This window comes from Bufo bufo, chromosome 2 (genome assembly GCF_905171765.1).
Source record: "Bufo bufo chromosome 2, aBufBuf1.1, whole genome shotgun sequence".
In the NCBI taxonomy this organism is placed as follows: Eukaryota; Metazoa; Chordata; class Amphibia; order Anura; family Bufonidae; genus Bufo; species Bufo bufo.
Genome location: NC_053390.1, coordinates 305,110,160 through 305,130,280, shown reverse-complemented (window position 1 = coordinate 305,130,280; position 20,121 = coordinate 305,110,160).

The window sequence follows — 20,121 nt, the reverse complement described above, 5'->3', positions numbered from 1 at the left end:
AAATTTGAGTTGAGTTTGAGTGCTAACCCTGCTACATCTGTATGGTCAGTCGGCACTTGTTTACTGCAGGCACCAGCCTGTTTAAAAGGACCCTTCGAGTACAGCCAAGCCATCAGTTCTTCTGGTGCAGCTTTGGAAGCTGAAATCAGAAGTGGATTATAAAAGGAGAGAAAGTATAAAGAACAGATACTGCTACTCCTTTTTTTTTATTCACTCCAGGTTTTGGCTTCCAAAATGGAAACCTGACCATGTGACCGTATCATTAGGCAACAAAAACTTCCATTAGATGTCCTCCTCTTCTGCTGTGGATACAAGGCAAGCTAATCCTCACAGTCTACAGCCAAACAAGGCGGTGAGCACAAGGCTGTGTGTCTTAAAGGCTGCAGTCAGCGGGGTTAGGAAAGTTCTACAGCTCCCTAATATACAGGTTTGCAGTCTGTGAATGTAAAGCATTCTCATTAACTAACAGCAAATATATAAAAAATGTAGAGAAACTGAACCTCAAGTGGTTGGGGTTACAGAAACAGTTGTCCTGCACTTTCACTTCTATAGGAATTACGGAAACAGTATATCTGCAACCCCAGCCACCTCTGGCCGCCCCAAACATAGGGTGTTCTGATCTCAGCCATGAATGATGTGAATACTCCTTCAAGGGAATGTCATCAGAAAATGACCTATTGTTTAAATCACGTTTTTATGTCAAGCATATTTCTAAAGAATTTTTTATGATGTCATTTAAAATTTTCCATGTCAATGTCTAATATCGTTTTTTGTGACAAATCAGCAATTCTGTTTTTTTTTTTTTTTTTTAATGCCGTTCACCATACAGGATAAATGACATGATAATTGCATAGTGCTGGTTGTTGCAGACACGGCGATACCAAGTATGTGGAGATTTTATTTTTGCATTGGGAAAAAAAAGTTGTTTTTTTTATTGGAATTTTTTTAATAAGTGTTTTTTTTTTACTTTTTTTTAACCATTTAAGAGTCTCACAAGGGCAGTACAATAGGCAATATTTTGATCACTTCTAAAATATAGTACACTATTGGGGTCATTTATTATCCAGAAATATGCCTATATTAAGCATATTTCTGGCGCAGATTGTGGTGCAACGGTTAGTTGCAACGCAATCTGCAACTTTTCCCCACTCAAGCCAGGTCTTAAGTGGGCGGGGAAGGAGACGGACCAGCTGGCCCATCTGATTCATCATTTTCTACTCCTGTTTTAGGCGTAAAAAATTGTCTAAATGTAGGCCATCTACGAAGCTGTCTTACATTTAGACCGACGCTGGATGCGCCGATGTTATGTGGAGGCCGACGCCTCTTCATAACTTTGGAGGATTCACCTCCAGATATAGGGGTTATTAAAGGGGTTGTCCGATTATGAAAAAATATATATAGCACTGAAAATTTGATGGGCAGCAATATATAACTAAGCTAAGCAAGTTTTATGCAAAAAAAAAATATATATTTCCTCATTTCCCTGGTTCTTTTCTGGCCCTTTGTTTACATGCAATAAAAGCAATCTCTGCCCCTCCCCCTGCTCTACTAAGGGAGCTAATACAAGTACTGCCCTGAGTGACATGTCTGCCTGCTGGGAGACTCAGCAGCATGTTGTATGTGTAGGACTACAAGTCCCAGCTGTATAATGACACTGCTAAGGGAGTGAATACAAGTGCTGCCCTGAGTGACATGTCTGCCTGCTGGGAGACTCTGCAGCATGTTGTATGTGTAGGACTACAAGTCCCAGCTGTATAATGACACTGCTAAGGGAGTGAATACAAGAGCTGCCCTGAGTGACATGTCTGCCTGCTGGGAGACTCTGCAGCATGTTGTATGTGTAGTACTACAAGTCCCAGCTGTACAATGACACTGCTAAGGGAGTGAATACAAGTACTGCCCTGAGTGACATGTCTGCCTGCTGGGAGACTCTGCAGCATGTTGTATGTGTAGAACTACAAGTCCCAGCTGTATAATGACACTGCTAAGGGAGTGAATACAAGAGCTGCCCTGAGTGACATGTCTGCCTGCTGGGAGACTCTGCAGCATGTTGTATGTGTAGGACTACAAGTCCCAGCTGTATAATGACACTGCTAAGGGAGTGAATACAAGAGCTGCCCTGAGTGACATGTCTGCCTGCTGGGAGACTCTGCAGCATGTTGTATGTGTAGGACTACAAGTCAAGTCCCAGCTGTATAATGACACTGCTAAGGGAGTGAATACAAGTGCTGCCCTGAGTGACATGTCTGCCTGCTGGGAGACTCAGCAGCATGTTGTATGTGTAGGACTACAAGTCCCAGCTGTACAATGACACTGCTAAGGGAGTGGATACAAGAGCTGCCCTGAGTGACATGTCTGCCTGCTGGGAGACTCAGCAGCATGTTGTATGTGTAGGACTACAAGTCCCAGCTGTACAATGACACTGCTAAGGGAGTGAATACAAGAGCTGCCCTGAGTGACATGTCTGCCTGCTGGGAGACTCAGCAGCATGTTGTATGTGTAGGACTACAAGTCCCAGCTGTATAATGACACTGCTAAGGGAGTGAATACAAGAGCTGCCCTGAGTGACATGTCTGCCTGCTGGGAGACTCAGCAGGATGTTGTATGTGTAGGACTACAAGTCCCAGCTGTATAATGACACTGCTAAGGGAGTGAATACAAGTACTGCCCTGAGTGACATGTCTGCCTGCTGGGAGACTCAGCAGCATGTTGTATGTGTAGGACTACAAGTCCCAGCTGTATAATGACACTGCTAAAGGAGTGAATACAAGAGCGGCCCTGAGTGCTGGGAGAATCAACAGCAACTTGTAAGTGTAGAACTACAAGTCCCACTTGTATAATGACACTGCTAATACACACAGGATTTCCCCCCTACCTTCTTGTGCAATGCTCTCTCTAGTCTGTCAGATCCTGTGCCCAGAATTGTCACTGCTGCAGCTAGCCAGTATGTGCAGCTGAAGGGGTTAAGAATCTTAGAAGAGAGAGCAGACGACAGTGAAGGGGGGCGTGGCCAGCACAGTGACTTGTTTACAGGCTTGTAAACGAACTTTATTAGAGCAGGGAGAGAAGCTGACATCACAGGTCATGTGACCCTCAGTGAAATCTGAGAAACGAGCCACTGGAGATGAAGTAAGTTAATTGGAAAGCTGTTACATTTGCCTAGTTAGGAACATAGAAAGAACAAAAAAACAACTCGGACAACCCCTTTAAATGACCCCCGATTTCTGTACAGTATTGTATTTTAATGTTAATGCTATACATTCACGAGCAGGCTGTGTCAGAGAGGCACAGCCTGCTGGGAAACACTGGAGGTAGGCCTTGGTCTTTCACTAGGCTCCTGCCTGCCTGCACTGACATCGGCACCCCACGATCCATGCCGATAGGCCAGCCGAAGGCCCCTTAGTGACCACCATAAAAAGGCATATGGATTTACCCATCACTCATCTCAGCCTTTCAAAGATGCAGGGTCCATCACTCATCTCAGCCTTTCAGAGGTGCAGGGCCCATCACTCATCTCAGCCTTTTAGAGGTGCAGGGCCCATCACTCATCTCAGCCTTTCAGAAATGCAGGGCCCATCACTCATCTCCGCCTTTCACAGGTGCAGGGCCCATCACTCATCTCAGCCTTTCAGAGGTGCAGGGCCCATCACTCATCTCAGCCTTTCACAGGTGCAGGGCCCATCACTCATCTCAGCCTTTCACAGGTGCAGGGCTCATCACTCATCTCAGCCTTTCAAAGACGCAGGGCCCATCACTCATCTCAACCTTTTAGAGGTGCAGGGCCCATCACTCATCTCAGCCTTTCAGAAATGCAGGGCCCATCACTCATCTCCGCCTTTCACAGGTGCAGGGCCCATCACTCATCTCAGCCTTTCACAGGTGCAGGGCCCATCACTCATCTCAGCCTTTCAGAGGTGCGCAGGGCCCATCACTCATCTCAGCCTTTCACAGGTGCAGGGCCATCACTCATCTCAGCCTTTCAGAGGTGCAGGGCCCATCACTCATCTCAGCCTTTCACAGGTGCAGGGCCCATCACTCATCTCAGCCTTTCAGAGGTGCAGGGCCCATCACTCATCTCAGCCTTTCACAGGTGCAGGGCCCATCACTCATCTCAGCCTTTCACAGGTGCAGGGACCATCACTCATCTCAGCCTTTCACAGGTGCAGGGCCCATCACTCATCTCAGCCTTTCAGAGGTGCAGGGCCCATCACTCATCTCAGCCTTTCACAGGTGCAGGGCCCATCACTCATCTCAGCCTTTCAGAGGTGCAGGGCCCATCACTCATCTTAGCCTTTCACAGGTGCAGGGCCCATCACTCATCTCCGCCTTTCACAGGTGCAGGGCCCATCACTCATCTCCGCCTTTCACAGGTGCAGGGCCCATCACTCATCTCAGCCTTTCAGAGGTGCAGGGCCCATCACTCATCTCAGCCTTTCAGAGGTGCAGGGCCCATCACTCATCTCAGCCTTTCACAGGTGCAGGGCCCATCACTAATCTCAGCCTTTCACAGGTGCAGGGCCCATCACTCATCTCTGCCTTTCACAGGTGCAGGGCCCATCACTCATCTCAGCCTTTCACAGGTGCAGGGCCCATCACTCATCTCAGCCTTTCACAGGTGCAGGGCCCATCACTCATCTCAGCCTTTCCCAGGTGCAGGGCCCATCACTCATCTCAGCCTTTCCCAGGTGCAGGGCCCATCACTCATCTCAGCCTTTCCCAGGTGCAGGGCCCATCACTCATCTCAGCCTTTCAGAGGTGCAGGGCCCATCACTCATCTCAGCCTTTCACAGGTGCAGGGCCCATCACTCATCTCTGCCTTTCACAGGTGCAGGGCCCATCACTAATCTCAGCCTTTCACAGGTGCAGGGCCCATCACTCATCTCTGCCTTTCACAGGTGCAGGGCCCATCACTCATCTCAGCCTTTCACAGGTGCAGGGCCCATCACTCATCTCAGCCTTTCACAGATGCAGGGCCCATCACTCATCTCAGCCTTTCCCAGGTGCAGGGCCCATCACTCATCTCAGCCTTTCAGAGGTGCAGGGCCCATCACTCATCTCAGCCTTTCAGAGGTGCAGGGCCCATCACTCATCTCAGCCTTTCAGAGGTGCAGGGCCCATCACTCATCTCAGCCTTTCACAGGTGCAGGGCCCATCACTAATCTCAGCCTTTCACAGGTGCAGGGCCCATCACTCATCTCTGCCTTTCACAGGTGCAGGGCCCATCACTCATCTCAGCCTTTCACAGGTGCAGGGCCCATCACTCATCTCAGCCTTTCCCAGGTGCAGGGCCCATCACTCATCTCAGCCTTTCCCAGGTGCAGGGCCCATCACTCATCTCTGCCTTTCACAGGTGCAGGGCCCATCACTCATCTCAGCCTTTCACAGGTGCAGGGCCCATCACTCATCTCAGCCTTTCCCAGGTGCAGGGCCCATCACTCATCTCAGCCTTTCCCAGGTGCAGGGCCCATCACTCATCTCAGCCTTTCCCAGGTGCAGGGCCCATCACTCATCTCAGCCTTTCAGAGGTGCAGGGCCCATCACTCATCTCAGCCTTTCAGAGGTGCAGGGCCCATCACTCAGCCCAGTCTTGCAGAGGTGCAGGGGACACCACTCAGTTCAGTAACTCAGAGGTGTGGGGCACATCATTCAACTCAGCCTTTCAGAGTTGCAGGGCCCATCACTCATCTCAGTCTTTCAGAGTTGCAGGGCCCATCACTCATCTCAGTCTTTCAGAGTTGCAGGGCCCATCACTCATCTCAGTCTTTCAGAGTTGCAGGGCACACCACTTAGATGCATTTCTGTAAATTTGGGAGGCAGGAGTGCTGCAAATTTATTAAGAGGTGCATGGCTCATGTGTAATAGATTTGGCACATTTTCATAGACATGTTAGACATGTGTCTCTTCTTTACGCCACATTTTGTTTGGAAGAAAATTGTGGCGCATGCCATTCATAAATCTGTTTAATTTTAGAACTTATCTTCTTAACCACACGCCTTTTATAGGCATTTTTAAAAACTGGGTGCAAAATTTATCTAAAATGCTTAAAGTAACTATTGTTTGCATGTATATTTCATATATCAATATTATAAGATAAGAAAATGTGTAACATACCTTATTACATAAAAGTTCTTCTTTCTCCTCCTCCTGCCTCCCATACCTATCATTCACTCTCAGTTCACTGGTGAAATCTGTATACTGCTGCCCATAGAAGTCTATTGAGTGGGAAGGGGGAGGAGTAGGAAGAAGCAGAGGCAGTGTGAGAGTCACAGACAAACAGAGACGCTGCAGCTTCCCACCCAGGAGTACTGCTGTATCCCCCATATTGCTACTGCTTCTGTGAGTGAGAGATAGGGGAGCAGAATCTCCTCCACACATTCTGGAGCGGAGCTTAGGGACAACTGACAATTAGAGATGGAGGCTGCAGATTTAAACTGGTAACCCCAGTAGCCCACAAATGGTCATGCTTGCTAGGTATGTTCAGTACAGCTGATGCCCTCTCGCTGCTATTCTCTGACCCATTTCATGAGTATTCATGGATCAGGCAAGTACCTGTCCTACACAGGACAATTATTACCTGAGTCCTTGTATATCCATCAGCAGTAACCTAACATAATGTCCTTATTAAGCTGAGTTCACACGGGCGAGATTTCCGCGTGGGTGCAATGCGTGAGGTGAACGCGTTGGACCCGCACTGAATCCTGACCCATTAATTTCTATGGGGTTGTGCACATGAGCGGTGATTTTCACGCATCACTTATGCGTTGCGTGAAAATCTCAGCATGCTGTATATAGTGCATTTATCACGCAACACAGGCCCCATACAAGTGAATAGGGCTGAGTGAAAATCACAAGCAAGTGCGGATGCGGTGCGATTTTCACGCATGGTTGCTAAGATGACAGTCTATTCACTGTATTATTTTCCCTTATAACATGGTTATAAGGGAAAATAATAGCATTCTTTAATACAGAATGCTTAGTAGAAGGTCGGCGTAGTTGCCGATCTCTTCTTACTTCTTTAATCATGAGCTGCTGGCTAAAGGACCTGTGGTGATGTCACATCACATGGTCCAATCACACGGTCCATCACCGTGGTGATGGACCATGTGATTTGACCATGTGATGATCTCAGTGACGTCACCATAGGTCCTTTGACAGGTCCTGAAGAAAGAACTGGAGACCGGCAGCTACACGATCAATTGGAGGAGGTGAGTTAATTTATTTAAATTTTTTAAACCTCAATTGACCTTCTACTAAGCATTCTGTATTAAAGAATGCTATTATTTTCCCTTAAACCATGTTATAAGGGAAAATAATTACATCTACACACCACCGAACCCAAACTTGAACTTCAGTGAAGAAGTTCGGGTCTGGGTACCACATTCAGGTTTTTATCACGCGCGTGCAAAACGCATTGCACCCGCGCGATAAAAACTGAACAACGGAACGCAATCAAAACTGACTGCAATTGCGTACCTACTCGCGCAGCCTTACTCTCTGTACAAGCAGTAATATAGTGCCACAGAAATTTCCTATGGCAGTCCATAGCCTGTGAAAGGTAAGAGCAGTGAATGTATCGCAATGTGTGGACAGGAATCAAAACCTCTTCTTCTGGCAACTTAAACGCAAGAAAGATCTCGAAGATCTGTATTAATGGGTTTGTCCAACTGATGACATTTTTTCCAAACAGGTTCAGATCGCTTTACCTTGTCTTTACTGATCCCCCGTGAATTTCTACTTCCTGGTTCCGCTCAAAATGTCAAATTTCCTTTGTGGTCAGATAGACCAGGACGCACAGGCTGAGGTGGGGGCTGGGATTGGTAAGGTGAGCAGGGGTGCACCTAGCCTTTCTGCTGCCTTAGGTGAAAATTTAAATGGCACAACAACCGCCCCCCCATGCTCAATTCTCAATCCAATCCTTTCCTCCCTTCTCTACTGTTAGAGAAATATGTGAATGGAGATTACATACAAGACTATGAAACATGCAGGGTAATACACCACATATCTCTTACACCAAGGGATGTGTCCTCTGATGTAGATGTTCTCTTTCCTCATCTTTCCATAAGACCACTTGATGACTTCTTTTAGCTGCATCTGGTCTCTGCAGAGTTTGTCACACAGACATTTGGGTTCTTTACCATCATCTTCATCCTGCTGCTACCTCTAATACTATGCCTGCTGTGCCCCTCAATGCTAACAAACACCACACAGATAGTCCCCCCCCCCCCCATAGTAATCGTGCTCCTAGACTGCCCCTTACAGTACCCTCAATATCAAGAATGCTCCCGAGTGTCCTGATTAATAGTACTAATAACTCCCCCATAAAGCCCCTAGTAGAAGTAAGGCTCTGCTATAGTACCACCAGCAGTAACAAGGAAGGACCCTTTATAAAGCACCCATTTAGAGCCCTCAGTGGTCATTAAGCCAATCTATAAAGGTGGCCATACACAGAAGATTAAAGTTGGCTGGAATGGCAGCCGGTTGCTTGAAAAACTAACGCGAATGAGCATTCGTGATTGACGACGGCAGACTCTTGTCTGCCGAAAATCGAATCCGCCGTTCATCAATCGAAACTGCATGTTGATGGCTTGATCGGTTGAATTCAACCGACCACTTGCCATTGTGCTCAAGCACCAGAGAGAGTGTTTTTTTATTAAAAACTGACTCCCTGGCTGGGCAGTTTAGTTGGTGGGATCATTCCCACAAACTATCTCATGGACGACTGATTGGCCACAATGCGGCCGATCATTATCTCAAATGTATGGACAGCTTAAAGAGGACCTTTCATGTTTTTTTTTTAGTTTAGATAAATACCTTTCCTTGTGGGTTACCCCCCTCTGATGCTGCCACCCTGCCTGTTTTTTTCAAATATCTCTCCTACGCCCCAAACACAGCGGAGAGCGAGAAGGTGATCTTTTTTCTCTCTCCCTGGCTGTGATGCTCTCCTCTGTGATTGGATCCAGGCAGAAGGAGGAGCCCATTGAGAAACCCTGGTGTCTCCTCCTCCCTGTACTGATGCTCAGTATTAACATACTGAGCGGGAAAACTGCAGGGGACATAGGAGAGATATTTGAAAAAAAAAAAAAAAAAAGGCAGGGTGGCAGCATCAGTGGGGGGTACACCACAAGGAAAGGTGTTTATCTAAACTAAAAAAAAAAAAACATGAAAGGTCCTCTGTAAGGCATACCTATAGTGGCCCCAGCGTTTATAAAGCCCCATGTAGTTATAATGACACCTGTCGCACCAGTAGGTATAAGTGCACCCCCCAGCAGTGCCCCCAGTATTATAATGCCCCTTGTAGTGGTAATATATATAATGCTCCCCCACCTCACCCGTAGTGCGCCTTGCAGTATAATGCCCCTCTGTAGTGGTAATATATATAATGCACCCCGCTCCCCCCCCATAGTGCTCTCAATAGTACCAGTATGTTAAAATACTCACCTGTGCCCCGCTATATGCCACTGTTCGCGATGCAGGCCACATACTGCATCAGGACACAGGCATTAGTGACCACGTTATCCCACCACCTGAGACCAGGCGCAGTTCACGCTGATGTCATTGAGACCTTCTGTACCTTTCTACTGCCTCATAGGCTTCAGGACTAGTGGCCTGCGGGGACTGGAGCCATAGGCATACGACAGACGCAGCCCTGAAGGTTAGTATCACTTATTTTATACCAAAACAGCCCTGTGCCTATAGTTTACTATGCGGCTAATGCAAGTGCTAAAGGGAAAAGCGTTGGGTTCCTGCCTAGCTGCTGGAGCGTATGTGCAACACAAACAAACCCCTTCTATGACATTGTTAGGCATGTCTGGGCTTATACTGTGTCAGTGAATGCCATAAATGCATCAAACACATCGGTGACATCTATTGCTATGGTTTTAGTGAGGGATGTAAGGGCTGTTTCAATAGAAGATTCAGAAAAGCATAGGTATTCTCAAATAATCTCACAGCATAATCCATAAAATGGAGTAAGGGTGGGTTCACATCACGTTTTAGGTCTCTGTTTGACGTATATGTTAAATAAAAAAAAGGATAGTCCGGTACGTATATGTTTTTTTTTTTTTTACAATGGAAGTCTATGTTGAATGGATGCCACTGTATAGCATCAGTCTGAGACACCCATTTAATGTATACGTTTTTTGTATACGTTAAACGGATGCGGAAAAATGTGATGTGAACCCACACTATTGTACTATATATGGTCTATAAACCTATCATAGATGGTCTTAAATGATACGGGCACACAGCCACTAAACCAGGCCCCCTTGGCACTTTTCTTGTGTGGGGCACCATTACATCTAGGCTAGGTTATATGGTCACACATTGCAGTCGAGGTGCAGTTAAGGGCTCATGGTGCCCTACTGTATTTTCAGTCCGCATTCAATCCACGTTTTTTTGCGGATTGGATGTGGACCCATTCATCTCAATGGGGCCGCAAAAGATGTGGATAGCACCCCCGTATTTTGTCTGCATCTGGAAGTCCAGCCTGCAGACCTGCAAAAAATAGAACATGTCCTATTCTTGTCCATTTAGCGGACAAGGATAGGACATTTCTGAAGGAGTAAAAAAATAAAAAGAAAAAAAATGGCGGCAGGCTCTTGGCCGGTATCCGTGGATAAAGTGGTGTGCAGGAGGCCTAAACCACATGCATTTGCCATGGCTGTGGTGTGTATGCGTTTATGTAAAATATTTCACCTTTAAAAACCACTGCAAAAACACAGGCATTTTTTCAATGTGGCTTTATCTGAACGTGAACTGCCACGAGTGAATATACAGCAGATTTTATTGTAGACATTTCTGCAAATTAAAATCAGATCCTTTCATCTGTATATGGCTTGCGGAAATCCATGTGCTTGCCTCCAGATGAACTGAGCTGACTTTCAGCTGCTGAAATTTCAGCATAAAATCTGCCACATGTGAAGGCACCCTTAGGCCTCTTTCACACGGGCGTCATGTTTTTGGCCCGGATAAGATGCGGGTGCATTGCGGGAAAATGCACGATTTTTCCGCGCGAGTGCAAAACATTGTAATGCGTTTTGCACGCGCTTGATAAAAAACTGAATGTGGTACCCAGACCCGAACTTCTTCACAGAAGTTCAGGTTTGGGTTCAAGGTTGTGTAGATTGTATTATTTTCCCTTATAACATGGTTATAAGGGAAAATAATAGCAGTCTTAATACAGAATGCTTAGTAAAATAGTGCTGGAGGGGTTCAAAAAAATAAAAATAAAATTTAACTCACCTTAATCCACTTGCTCGCGCAGCCAGCTTCTCTTCTGTCTTCTTCATTGCTGTGTACAGGAAAAGGACCTGTGGTGACGTCACTCCGGTCATCACATGATCTTTTACCATGGTGATGGATCATGTGATGGACCATGTGATGACCGGAGTGACGTCACCACAGGTCCTTTTCCTGTACACAGCAAAGAAGAAGACAGAAGAGAAGCCGGGCTGCGTGAGCAAGTGGATTAAGGTGAGTTAAAATTTATTTTTTAACCCCTCCAGCCCTATTGTACTAAGCATTATGTATTAAGAATGCTATTATTTTCCCTTATAACCATGTTATAAGGGAAAATAATAATGATCGGTTCTCCATCCCGATCGTCTCCTAGCAACCGTGCGTGAAAATCGCATCGCATCCGCACTTGCTTGCGATTTTCACTCAGCCCCATTCACTTCTATGGGGCCTGCGTTGCGTGATAAACGCACAAAGAGGAGCATGCTGCGATTTTCACGCAACGCACAAGTGATGCGTGAAAATCGACGCTCACGTGCACAGCCCCATAGAAATGAATGGGTCAGGATTCAGTGCGGATGCAATGCGTTCAACCCACGCAGAAAACTTGCCCATGTGAAAGGGGCCTTAGGGTCCATTCACACGTCCGTAGTGTATTGCGGATCCGCAATACACCCGGCCGGCACCCCCATAGAACTGCCTATTCTTGTTCACAATTGCAGACAAGAATAGAACATGTTCTATGTTTTTCGGGAGCCGCGGACCAGAAGATCGGGTCGTGCTCCGGAAATGCGGATAGCACACTGTGTGCTGTCCGCATCTCTTCCGGCCCTATAGAGAATGAATGGGTCCGGATTCGTTCCGCAACGTTGTGGAACGGATCTGGACCCATTCTACGGACGTGTGAATGGACCCTTACTGCTTGGGTCAGTATCTATACCTCCCAACTGTCCTGGATCCGGCAGGACTGTCCAGATTTCAGCGGCTGTTCCGCTTTCAACTGTCTCTGTGTTCTGAGGATGCAGATACAGTTGAATGCAATGGTAAAGCAGGGAGCCGTCAGCAACCTGCTTCATTACTCCCGCACGGTGAAGTGACGTCATCGCACCTGCTGGGCTGAGTAACAGAGTGCACAGGCTAGGGAATGATGTTCTACCTTTGTTCTCAGGTGCAGTCCAACACTGGAAACGCTGTTTGAATAGTGTCATTGATAACACCCAGATGGACCTTTATTGCAGACTGCTGCCAATTCATTGTTAAACTTCTAGCAGGAACAATAGAGGAATGGCACAATACAGAGATATATGGAAAAGAAATGTCCCAGAATTGTTATTACATGGGGAATGCAAATAATTGTTAAAACCCACGTCACATGTGACTGGTCTGCTTTAAGGGTATGATCACATGGGACATATTTCAGTGTCTGGGAGGTTCATCTAAATAACGTTTGCAGAAACCCATGCACGTTACATAAACAACCACATTCAAATGTATCTAGAGATCTTCAGCTGTGGAGATTCCTGCCGCCAATGTAAACATACCTCAAAAACTGGAATATACTGGGCTGATGAAAGCACTGGTCCAGTGCTGAAACGCGTAGTCTTCATGTTTTATACTTTATTGTGGCATGCACACCAATACAACAGTTGGCATCACGGCCACATTTTATGATCCGCTATCAGTTATCCTTACTGGAAGATGCATTTGGAAGTGCTCCCAGAAGGTTTTTTTCCCCCCCAAAACAGGAATATTAATGGTCGCTGACAAAAGGTTAGAATTTCCAACATAACGGACCTGTTATTTGTGGAAACCAGTGCAAAGCAACAGAAGTCTGTGAGCGTACACTGTACAGGATACTAGCGGTGAACAGAGAGGGGGCAGCAACCTCCGGCCCTCCAGCTGCTGTTAAACCTCAACAACCAGCATGCCACTTTGACTTCTATGAGTGTGCATGCTGGGAATTGTAGTCCCACAACAGCTGGTGTGTCGGGGTTTCTGAACCCTGTAATGCCTCAGACAGTAGCTCCCTGTACTTTCTGTTGCAGGAATGATCTTTGTGGCTTTGTGGATCATATAGAAATGCTCAGTTTGCTACCTACAAATACACAAAGAATAACCAGCGAGGACTCCTTTAGGGTCCATTCACACGTCCGTAAGTGTTCTGCGGATCCGCAAAACACGGACACTGGTAATGTGCATTCTGCAATTTGCGGACCGCACATCGCCGGCACTATAATAGAAAATGACTAATCTTGTCCGCAATTGCGGACAAGAAGAGGACATGTTCTATTATTTTGCAGAAACGGAAGCACGGATGGGGAATTGCGGATCCGCAAATGCGGATGCAGGCAGCACATTCCGGCCCCATTAAAAAAGAATGGGTCTGCACCCGTTCCGCAAAATTGCTGAACAGATGTGGACCAATTTTGTGGACGTGTGAATGGACCCTTACACTGACACATTTACTGCCTCTGCCTCCCTTGTACATTTTGGTTCCTGTGAAAAATAGGATGAGATTCACCTGTTCACCCAAAATATATAGGGAGCACAGAGCAAAAAATACAGCCAGATATAGAAGCCTTGGAGGATTATTTCTGGCTAAAAAATCTGCATGAGTTAGGGTTCATACACACGGCTGATGTGGGTTCATGGCGGTCTGCAAATTGCGGATGCGCAAAATACAGATGCCGGCCGAGAGACTGATTCTATTTATTTATTTTTGCACTCCTTCACAAATGTCCTATACTTGTCTGCAAAATGGACAAGAAAAGGACATGCTCCTTTTTTTGGGGGGCCGCGGAACGGACATACGGATGTGGACAGCACATGCTGTCTGCATCTTTTGCGGCCCCATTGAAGTGAATGGGTCCGCATTCAATCCGCAGAAAATGCGGATCAGATGTGGATGAAAACCATGGCTTAGTGCATGAGCCCTTGGATGTGGATTTCACCTTGAGCATTGCAAAGGGTGAACAGGATTTGCCGAATGCAAATTAAAACTGTTTTAGTCCAGTTTCGATGTACCCTTGAAGAGGTATTCTGGTTATAGAAAGTTATCCACTTTCAGATTGGTGGGGGTCCTTCCACTGGGACCCCCACTGATCACGGAAAGGGGGGACCCATACCCTGTGTTGCACCCCTGAAATGGAAGGAGCGGCTGGTCAGAAAAGTGCGCCGCTGCTCCATTTATTTCTATGGGAGCACTGCACTCGGCTATCTCCGGCGCTCCCATAAATGGAGCGGTGGTGCGCTTTTCCGACCAGCCGCTCTGTCCATTTCAGGGGGGCTCCACGAGGTATGGGGATCCCATTCTCTTAAGTGGTGGGGGTCCTTGCAGTAGGACCTCCACTGATCTCATAGTTATCACCTATTCCGTGGATAGGGGATAACTTGTTACAACTGGAATACACCTTTAAGTCCCCAAAACACTTTAAGTTAGTCAGCTGAAACTACCGATTTCAGTGGGCCTTCCTGACTTTCCCCACCCCCCAACAGATGAGGTTAGAGAAAAATGGATGGGGCAACTTGAATTTCAGTGCCTGATCCTTTTGATTTGGCATGAGATAAGCTTCTGCCAGCAGCTTTCTCCTCTCTTGCCACTGAATGTGTATGTGGGAGTCGGGAGGAATAGCTGTCGTCTGAACAAGCGCATGGGCACCTGTATACAGTTTGGAACACAATATGCCTATGAAAATACTGAAACAGACCCAAAGTTAATGCAGGGGTCCATTCACTGATGGCACACGGAGATCTTGAAAACAGCGAGGAACTGATATACAAATAATACTATAAAGAACTCTACACAAAGAAGACCCCTTCTCAGATACCAGTAAACAACGATGGCGAGTAGGATGTGCCCTTCACGGCTATCACCTTGCTTACAGTCTTTACAACTTCACCCTGAGCTTAGGAACATAAAATGTAGGTGCGCCTGCTGATGTGTGCCGAGTACAAAGTCCACACCTTAGAGGCGATGGAGAATAACACCTAGAGAAGGTTTATCCTGTGAGACCTGAAAGAACTTCATTAAACAAAACAACAAGACAACATACCTTAACGGAAAATACCCAAGAACAAAATACCTAAAATTCTAGCTAAACACACACACACACAACTGGGAGAGCAGTACTAGTGGGCAGCTGGTCAAACATTGCATTTGTCTGGTCTCACAAGATAATGACCTAAAGCCTGACAAAAGAGATTAGCCAACAGCGGTCATCCTGACTCTACTGTTATCATGTTCCACTGAGCGGAAAATGCATGTTCTTTCAGTGGAAGGGAAGATGAGCCGCTGCCAGGCAGCTCTGCCACCCTCAGGCGGGCATGATTTAGGCTGGGTTTCCACATTTAGGTTTTTGAATGCAGTTTTTAAGCCATAAGCAAATATGAATCATAATGGGAGAGTAAGAAAGAAAAATGGTGGTAGTCCAGCTTCTAAAAAGTTGTGCTTTATTTCATGCGGTAAAAAGTTCCATAAACAAAGCAGGCAAGCGGTCTACGCGTTTCGAACCTATAAATCTTAATCACGGTCCTTACTCGGTCATGACCACTTGCCTGTTTCGTTTATAGAACTTTTTTACCGCATGAAATAAAGCACAACTTTTTAGAAGCTGGACAACCACCATTTTCTTTCTGCAGTTCGAACAGCTGAGTCCAGGTTGTGTCCGTGCCTCCTGAGTTGTTTCAAATAATGGGAGAGTAAGTATAAGAAGTCCACAAAACGGACGAGAATAGGACATGTTCTATGTTTTTTGCAGGGGCCGCAGAATAGACACACGGTGTGCTGTCCACATTTTTTGTGGCCCCAATGAAATAAATGGGTCTGCGAACTGCAAAAAAGGTAGACGGGAGCCGGACCAAAATACGGTCATGTGAATGGGACCTAAAGAAAAGATACTGCCTGATGTTCTTTAATCCACTGGAGATTTTGACTCCAAAAACTGAACCAGAAAACCTGAACATGGAAATCCAGGATCCGTTCCTACGAAACCCCATTTACTGACTACAATCTAATATCTATAACCAAGCTTTACATAACAGGCACTACAATAACAATGAGAACTAAGGCTAGTATTACACTAGCAGATCAGGCAGGCGATTGTTGGGAGAGTAGCGTTCCTTCCTGGCAATCTCTTGCTCGTCATTGGAAGAGAACGCTGCTATTACATGGAGCGATCACTAATGCCATGGCTCATCCCCCATACAGATTTCGCTAGCTAAATAAACGAGCGCTAGCTCATTCATTGGGTAATCAGCGGCAGTATTATACTTGTCAGTGATGATCTGCACGATTATCTGCTAGTATAATACTAGCCCTAATGGCTCATTCACACGACCGCGGCGGGTTTTGCAATCCGAAAAATTGTGGATCCGCAAACCACGGATGCCAGCCCATGATATAAATGCCTATTGTTGTCCCCAAAACAGACAAGAATAGGACATGTTCTTTCTTTTTTTTTGTGGGGCCACGGAATAGAGCAACAGATGTGGACAGCACACAGAGTGCTGTCCGCATCTTTTGCGGCCCCATTGAAGTGAATGGGTCCACATCCCAGCTGCAAAAAATGTTGTGTGCATGAGCCCTAAAGCTGGTCATACACTCAAGATGTTTATCAGCTGAACCCAGTGACCAGCTTTTCTGTACATGGACCTTATGACTCTCCCGTGACAGCAGATCTTGGGGAAGATAAAATCCAGACACTTAGATTTTGACTGTCCGATCCATCAATCTTGGGAAGATAAGCCGCTGCTGAGACATTGTTCAGAGGGTCATAGGCATATGCGATGCTGTAAGATCGGGTTATTAAACCCATGGTCAGTCCCATGAAATGTGGCAGTAACGTGGATTCTAAAATAAGTCCACATTATGACCATCTGAATTAGTGCTTACTCCCCTCTCCCTACAGAGAACACATGCATGCAAATCAGTATTCGACCAACATCTAAAGCGAGTGGCCGGGATGCATCCACTTGGTAAATGGCCACACATGAATACCATTTTGCTTGTTTTCATCTAAATGTAAAAGTTCAAAACTTTGTTCTGCTTATTTTCTTATGGCTGATTCACACGCCCGTGGTCGGCCCGGCAAGCAGGGCCCATGTTTCTGCTGCATCTCCCGGACTGACTGCATTACAGTAATTTATGATACAGCAAGTTTATATGTGATCACGACTTTTTTGTACTGTACTGACATAATGATATGAATACAGTACAAAAGACTACCGATCACATATAAACTACTGTATCAAAAATTACTGTGATGCAGTCAGTTCAGGAGATCCGTCCAACACATGGGCTGTGCCTGCTGGGCCGACCGTGGTTGTGTGAATCAGCCCTTTCTAGATTTTCTACTGCGGTTGGATCTTTGTTTTTCCTGATCCAGAGCTTCAAATTAGGCTACTTTCACACTCGTGTTTGGTGCGGATCTGTACAGACGGATCCGTTCAGATAATACAACCGTCTGCATCCGTTCAGAACGGATCCGTTTGTATTATCTTTAACATTGCCAAAACGGATCCGTCTTGAACACCATTGAAAGTCAATGGAGGACGGATCCGTTTTCTATTGTGCCATAGAAAACGGATCCGTCCCCATTGACTTACATTCTGTGTCAGTTTGTGGCTCAGTTTCGTCAGACGCTGCTTTTGGTGTCCGCCTCCAAAGCGGAATGGAGACGGAACGGAGCCAAACTGATGCATTCTGAGCGGATCCTTTTCCATTCAGAATGCATTAGGGCAAAACTGATCCGTTTTGGACCGCTTGTGAGAGCCCTGAACGGATCTCGCAAACGGAAAGCCAAAATGCCAGTATGAAAGTAGACTAACCTGCACATTTCCATTTTCCGATATTTGCATACAAGCAGGGAAGGCTATAACCTAAAATAAACAACCAAGCGGTGTTCACCCATTATCCACTTGCCGCAACTGTAACGCCGAAAGGCGTCATCGCGGCGGCTCCCACAGGCTACGCTAACGCCGATTGGCGTCATATCGCGTGAGCCGAGATTTCCTGTGAACGCGCGCACACAGGCGCGCGCGCTCACAGGAACGGAAGGTAAGAGAGTGGATCTCCAGCCTGCCAGCGGCGATCGTTCGCTGGCAGGCTGGAGATGTGATTTTTTTTAACCCCTAACAGGTATATTAGACGCTGTTTTGATAACAGCGTCTAATATACCTGCTACCTGGTCCTCTGGTGGTCCCCTTTGTTTGGATCGACCACCAGAGGACACAGGTAGCTCAGTAATATGTTGCACCAAGCACCACTACACTACACTACACTACACCACCCCCCCCTGTCACTTATTAACCCCTTATTCACCCTTGATCACCCCTGATCACCCCATATAGACTCCCTGATCACCCCCCTGTCATTGATCACCCCCCTGTAAAGCTCCATTCAGATGTCCGCATGATTTTTACGGATCCACTGATAGATGGATCGGATCCGCAAAACGCATACGGACGTCTGAATGAAGCCTTACAGGGGCGTGATCAATGACTGTGGTGATCACCCCATATAGACTCCCTGATCACCCCCCTGTCATTGATCACCCCCCTGTAAAGCTCCATTCAGATGTCCGCATGATTTTTACGGATCCACTGATAGATGGATCGGATCCGCAAAACGCATACGGACGTCTGAATGGAGCCTTACAGGGGTGTGATCAATGACTGTGGTGATCACCCCATATAGACTCCCTGATCACCCCCGTCATTGATCACCCCCCTGTAAAGCTCCATTCAGATGTCCGCATGATTTTTACGGATCCACTGATAGATGGATCGGATCCGCAAAACGCATACGGACGTCTGAATGGAGCCTTACAGGGGCGTGATCAATGACTGTGGTGATCACCCCATATAGACTCCCTGATCACCCCCCTGTCATTGATTACCCCCCTGTCATTGATCACCCCCCTGTAAAGCTCCATTCAGACGTCCGCATGATTTTTACGGATCCACTGATAGATGGATCGGATCCGCAAAACACATACAGGCGTCTCCCTGGAGCCTTCCAGGGGGGTGATCACCCCATATAGACTCCCTGATCACCCCCTTGTCATTGATCACGCCCCCCTGTCAGGCTGCATTCAGATGTCCGTATGATTTTTACGGATCCACGGATACATGGATCGGATCCGCAAAACACATACGTCTGAATGAAACCTTATAGGGGGGTGATCAATGACAGGGGGGTGATCACCCCATATAGACTCCCTGATCACCCCCCTGTCATTGATCACCCCTCTGTAAGGCTCCATTCAGACATTTTTTTGGCCCAAGTTAGCGGAAATTATTATTTTTTTCTTACAAAGTCTCAAATTCCACTAACTTGTGTCAAAAAATAAAATCTCACATGAAGTCACCCTACCCCTCACGGAATCCAAATGCGTAAAAATTTTTAGACATTTATATTCCAGACTTCTTCTCACGCTTTAGGGCCCCTAGAATGCCAGGGCAGTATAAATACCCCACATGTGACCCCATTTCGGCATATTGAGTCCATGAAAGATTGAAATTTTTGTCCCAAGTTAGCGGAAAGGGAGACTTTGTGAGAAAAAAATAAATAAAATCAATTTCCGCTAACTTGTGCCAAAAAAAAAAAAATTCTATGAACTCGCCATGCCCCTCATTGAATACCTTGGGGTGTCTTCTTTCCAAAATGGGGTCACATGTGGGGTATTTATACTAGGGGTGCACCGAAATTTCGGCAGCCGAAAATATCGGCCGAAAATGCACCTAATCCACTTCGGCCGATATTGTTACATATCGGCCGAAAATATGGGGTGTGGGATTTGTCACCCACCATCTGCGGGCGGGCGCCGGGCGGGCGGTTTACTTTGTCACTGCATCTTAATTTTACCTTACAATCGTGAGGCTCCAGTA